Source organism: Poecilia reticulata, linkage group LG4 (genome assembly GCF_000633615.1).
Source record: "Poecilia reticulata strain Guanapo linkage group LG4, Guppy_female_1.0+MT, whole genome shotgun sequence".
Lineage (NCBI taxonomy): Eukaryota > Metazoa > Chordata > Actinopteri > Cyprinodontiformes > Poeciliidae > Poecilia > Poecilia reticulata.
This window is the reverse complement of record NC_024334.1, coordinates 26,800,208-26,806,207: the sequence shown is the minus strand read 5'-3', so window position 1 is coordinate 26,806,207 and position 6,000 is coordinate 26,800,208. Positions and strand designations below refer to the sequence as shown.

Below are 6,000 nucleotides of genomic sequence, written 5' to 3'. Positions count from 1 at the left end.
TATATATCATTGGCTGCCTGATGGGATGTGGCTACATGCTTCCCAAATCCCATCTCTGATTGGCCGATGAATGCTGGTAAACACAAATAGAGGATTACAAGAGTTGTCAGAACCGGGGCTCAYCACCTCTGTTGAGATTTGGTTGTGATAATTGTGGTTCCAGAGAGATCCAAAGTGGGAAACCACTGAGACTATTCAAAGCAAGTGCTAGTAGAAACCTTCAGCCTGAGGGTGACCTTCCAGCTGAAACAATGGCTGCATGTTGAGACATTTTTTTTTCCATCAGTAAGGATTAGAGACAGAACCTCCTGAGATCCAGTGTAAATTTCTAAGAGGGAGGTGTCACAGCGTCATGATTTCTGATCACAATAAGGCATTGTACACTCAATTCTATTGTGACAGTTCTGTGGGGGCCAACCTAATATGATCAGTTGTTTTTGAATTCTGTGTATTAATATCGAAGTAGGTCTTAAAAATCTAACTAATTTAAAACCCAACTTCTTTGAACCTCTGAAACACAAGATTCAAAGTTAAGCCTTTCATAAATTTAGATAACAGTTTGAATTTTAATTTATTTTAAATATGCATGAATATTTACAATATTTACACTTTTTTCCTGTGGAAACAGTAACAAAGAAGAATAAAAGATGAAAAGGAAATAAAATATGTCAGTTGATTTATTTTATTTGCAGAGTGATAAAGATATATTTAAGAGATATCTTTAATTTGATAGATTATTCACAGCACACCGAGTTATAAAGTGCAGTAGAATTGCACAAGGAAAGCTGATTACAGCATGATGGCAAATTAAATGACTGGTTAGAGAAAACTAAATCTAAACAACGACCTGATGACCCTCAGAATCTGGTCACAATTTCCGCAAAATAAATAAATGCCATCTGTTTACAAAATTATGCTCCTTCCATCCAGCCCAGTTCTGTTACTGCTCCACCCTAAAGTACTATAACCACACAGCGTGAGCAAGTGAACAGCTGAGTACATGGAACAAAAAACAGCAGCAGGAATATTCATCTGTCAAAAAGAGAAAGTGTTTTAATAGAATATAAATGCTAACCTTTTCAAAAATAAAATTTAAGCAAAAATATTTACACATTTAAAATATTTTTAAAAATTAAAATGAGGACTAGACAAAAGGATATTTTTAGTGGATTTCAAACGCATACATTTCTTTAGTGCTCATGATATGCAAAGTATGCATTGCTGTATGCACACACACACACACAAATAAAAAAATAAAAAATAAAAACACTTTTCTGTATGTGCTCAGCCTTGGCTTTGGCAGGCAGTCAATACCAACAGTCTTTGATCGGGGCTTGGGTCTGGAAACCAAGTTGGGAAATCCCCAGAATTACTCCAAACCCATCCAAAATTGGATGCAAGCTCCAATTATTCGCTATCTGAACTTTGCAGGATCTGTAAGTCACATTTCCTGCAAGGAGCAGCAGCAGTTACTGTACTGCGAGTCATAAAAATGTGCTCTCTTTGACTCTGCATTTATTAGCTGGGTGTAGCTGTGCTCCAGCAGGTGACAGCTAGTCAGATGTGACTGAGTGCAATATTATCCCTCAGACACACTCTTCCCAATTGCAGACAGCTACATCATGAGAGGATGATGTGTTTGAATTATTGATACATTCTCAAGGTTGAGTGCGGGATGTTTTTTTTTTCCCATCCAATAAAAAGAGGTTTTAGGAGAAAAGAAGATCGTTCAAGTATGAAACCCAACAATTAGCAAGCTGTAAGAACGCTGCAGTTATAAGATGATGAGTCCCCCCTCCCAATCTAAGCACAGGAAGACGCAGCTTGATGACCACATGACTCTAAGGTTTTTTTTTTGAAAAATAGAGACTTGTGACAGATGCTTCTACATTTCCTTTCTGATTAGAGCATTTGATCCATGAACACAGCAGATCATGAACAGGCGAATGAGTTATAATTAACTCTGAAAAGTAAATGCATCATACAGACATCATGCTAATAGCTTGAGCTGTTTTTGAAATCAGTGTTCCTTGTGAGTATTTTTTGTGTGTTTTATCATCTCCTAAAGGGAAAAACAATTGTCTCTTTATAACATAATTTCTCTTATAATACATGTATAAATGTCAGAGCCTTAAAAGTTCTTTTTTTCTTTTACAAATGTAGCCTTCAAAGTTTGGAAGTTTAATTTTATCACAAAACATTAGTTTCTATTTTTATGTTTGATAAAGCTCATTTGTCAGAGGTAATTTGACCACTTTTTCCCCCCGATCTATGTAAATACACTTTTCCAATTTGCCCTCTATATATTTAACGAATGTAACCTAATCATCACTCTGCTCACCTGCTCGGCAGACTAGCCCGCAGGCAAACAGAAAAAAAAAGCTATTTGACAAATTATTTGAAAATTTGTGAACTTATCCTTGAAAGTGACTTGCTCATGTTGAACTCACGACAACTCAAAGTTGCCAGCATAATGTGTCTGGTGTTGTCAGCCATATTAACAAAGTGAACACACCATTAAACAATGTCATTAACCACCGACTCATGCTAATGTCTTCGTTTAACTATCAATGACGCTTAGCTTACTGGTCTGAAAGGGAAATCTGTTTTCTGGATTATTAGGCCAAAATAGAAATTCAGTGAGCACTCTGAAAGTTGTTGTGGTGCTTCGAGAGGGTGGGACACTGCAGTTAAATTGAATTGAAATAATTCAAATGGCGAGGATGGACAGCACAGAGCAACTTCTGAATGTTTTATTGATGTATTTGTGAAGGGTTATAGAACAAAGTCAATGAATCAGTAATGGCATCTGTATTTTGTCTTGTGGCGTTTAGAAAAGCTATTTAAATGCTAATAAAATGGAAAAACGCTGTAAAAATGGGCAGATAAGCCGTATTCACGATGTACTGATTGGTAGCTAACTGTAACTGTAACTTTAACTTTACTCACTAATTTAACAGCAATGGTTGTTGTCTAAATATGCAACATGGTTCATCACCCAGGGAGTCATTCCAGCAGGGGTGACAAAAGTACTTTAAGCCCATTTTTCCAAAAAGAAAAAAAAAGAGCATTTCCTGTCAGTGGAGAGTGGGAACCCCCAGGACTTAGCACAGCATGAGCACTGTGAGAAAACACAGGCAAGCTAAAGTCAAGACAAGCTCGAGCACCAGGACCACCTCACTGTCATTGAAATCTGTTTCATGGGAAAATTATCTTCAACTGAAGAGGCAATGGTAAAAGAACTGTGGATCAAACCAAAGCCGTCTAGTAGATTGGACTTAATAGAAATGTAGCATTTAAAGAGCTCTCTCTATTTATCACCCGACCAAACCAAACCAGTGACAAACACCACACGTTTTTATAGAACCAGAAAAAGTTGTTGAATTTTTTTAAATTTTCCGGCTGTTTTTCTGACATATAGACAATTTTAAAACTGTTGACTACAAACTATTGCATATTTACCTTTGTCTGCTTTTCTAAAATTTAAATTTTTCATAATTATCCACCTTTTTTATAGAGTCTGCCAAACTATTATCTGCATTGTGTATGTTTGAATTGAAATGACTTATTTTTAAATACACTATTTTTTGATTTAGAGTTCATTTTCACCCAAAGATTATTTACAAACTATTTGTTTAATATGGTGACTTCAAAACCGAGGTTAAAAAACTGACTTTTTTCGCAGTTACACTACAGCTTTGTAAACCTTTTTTACCTCGCCTGTGCTTGACCGTTAACATACTGTTTTATTCTGTTTTATCAGCTTTTTAAAGAAATCATACATTTTCACTACAACTCTAGTAAAATATTAATATTAGGCAGGTTAAAATGGGACTTTAAATCCATCAACTAATTTAAGAAATATTGCTGTCTGCTCCTGTGACTTCACATTCAATGGCTATATTAATCAGTCCCGGCCCCCTAGGCCCAAACAGATGGCTTTAATAACTCGCTTAAAGCGGTCCAAAACTCCACAGATAACGCTACAGTAAACTAAACATCCATCTTTGGCTCTATTCGTTCCATTCCCCATGCAAACAGAGTCATTATACACATGGCTTCAGGGAGAGATTCCCTGTCACCCAGTCTAACCCTCTCCTCTCAAGGATTTGGATCCTTGTCATCTGTATTTCTAAAACTAGTCAAGTGACACTAATATTAAGTGAGCGTAACGGGTTCCAGCCACCTTGAACAATCTGACATTTAACCAGACTTTTCTCTGTCATCCAATCAAAGTGACATTCAATAAGTAAACATTTTACAGGGAACCATTGTGTATCAGGACCTAGCAGTGGTAGAGTGCTGTTTTACAAAATAAAAATGACAAAAATTGGAACTCTGTTGCCAAAAGACTAGGCACTTTGAACACTAGTCTGCTCAAGGTAAGCTATGGAAAAAGAGGTACTGTCATTGCATGGTACACGGAGAAGTTTTGATTTAATCACAGTCAGATTTGTGCCAAAGGATTATAGTTTTACCTGACACTTACACTTTAATTGATTTAAAAGGTGGGTTTTTTATTTATTTTGGATTTCTGTTAGAGAATGCATAAAGTTAGCTTAAAATCAAAGACGCAATATGTTTTGCATTATCAGTAACCTAGAGAAAACTTTATTTTATAGAAGATTTATTAGTTCAAGTTTACTCAAGAATTTCAACACTAAAACTGTTTTTAAGTTTGAGTCGCGCATGAATATTATACAAGCAGCTTAAAAAAAATAAGGAAAGGAGACCTTCTTATTTCTATCTTGATCTGCATTCAAAAATGAACAGTTTTTGCACTCCAATCAGCAGTATTCTGTACCCAGAGTTTCTTTTATTCCAATATAAATAAATTAAATCCTTAAAACACCAAGTGTAAAGCATGGCGGAGACGGATTAGCAAGACATTTTTAGTTAAGAAACGATAAAATGCTAACTACATTTTGCTCACATTAAACTGACTGTATTTGTCTTGTCAATGCAACATACTTCATTCACAATGTTTGCACATCATATGCATACAACTCTATATCCAGAAGCTTGTTAATTGCAAACATAATCTTTTCCTAATAATTTGAAAGGCTTAATTCACACTAAAACACTGTCATTTGAGTGCTGCTATTGCTGTTTCACTGCATAGAGTTGTCATTATCATGTGGTGAAGGCAATGTAATTTTTTTTTTTTTTTTTTTGCATATAACCGATGGTTTCAAAAAATGATTTAGTTTTACCATTTTTTTGTAGCCCAAAAACTTAATTCCATAATCTCTATAAAGCATGCAGAAACAAAACCGTTGGTCCAAATCAAATAATAGATGCATGTGGTTAAACTTGGGCTGACCTGAGAAGGTTTGAAAGCACTGATATAGGAACTAGTGTGCTGAAAAGCTCTAAATGAAAAAAATAGGAAAAGCAAATTGTGGCTTAACAGAGCAGCAAATGCATCACCAAAGCACTTTCAGCAAAACTTGAATGGCAAACCTTACAAAACAACTGCAGACTCATAGACATGCATGTGTTGTTCCTTTGCCACATAGTGAAATAAAAAGCAATTTTAACTATTTTTTTTTCTGGCAGTCACACTTTATATTATAAAGGTGTTGTTTTTCATGGGTGGGTTTGTTCAAATGTGATAAAGAGAGCTGCATATGAGGAATAATGCCAATTTCCATATTAAGTAAACAGAAAAACAGTTGAAAAAAATATGAGAACCAGAAGAGCAGATAAGGCAACAATAATGCGCTAATATGCCAAGAAATGACAAAAATGACCATCCAGTCCTCCTCTTTCCCGATAAATAAATTGTATCACATGGTTTCACTTCATGGTCTCTCTTTGTGGAATCACGCTGATAGAGACTTTCACTTAAATAGTAAAAAGTAGTGAACAGTCGTCAACCTAACCATCCTCGCGCACTGCAGGTGCTTTTTATTGTGTGCTTCTCGTCTGTTTGTTTGTGAATACCAGCTATTTTATTAGGGCCCAGAGTGTAATGAAATTTAACTCAATCCTGCAGTT

At 35.6% G+C, this 6,000-nt stretch overlaps 1 long non-coding RNA gene across 3 annotated transcripts in view; it reads right to left on the bottom strand.

The window, feature by feature from the left end:
• Positions 1-6,000, bottom strand: part of LOC103464165 (uncharacterized) — a 91,429-nt gene that overhangs the window by 37,607 nt on the left and 47,822 nt on the right. The gene's annotated exons all lie outside the window — the stretch shown is intronic.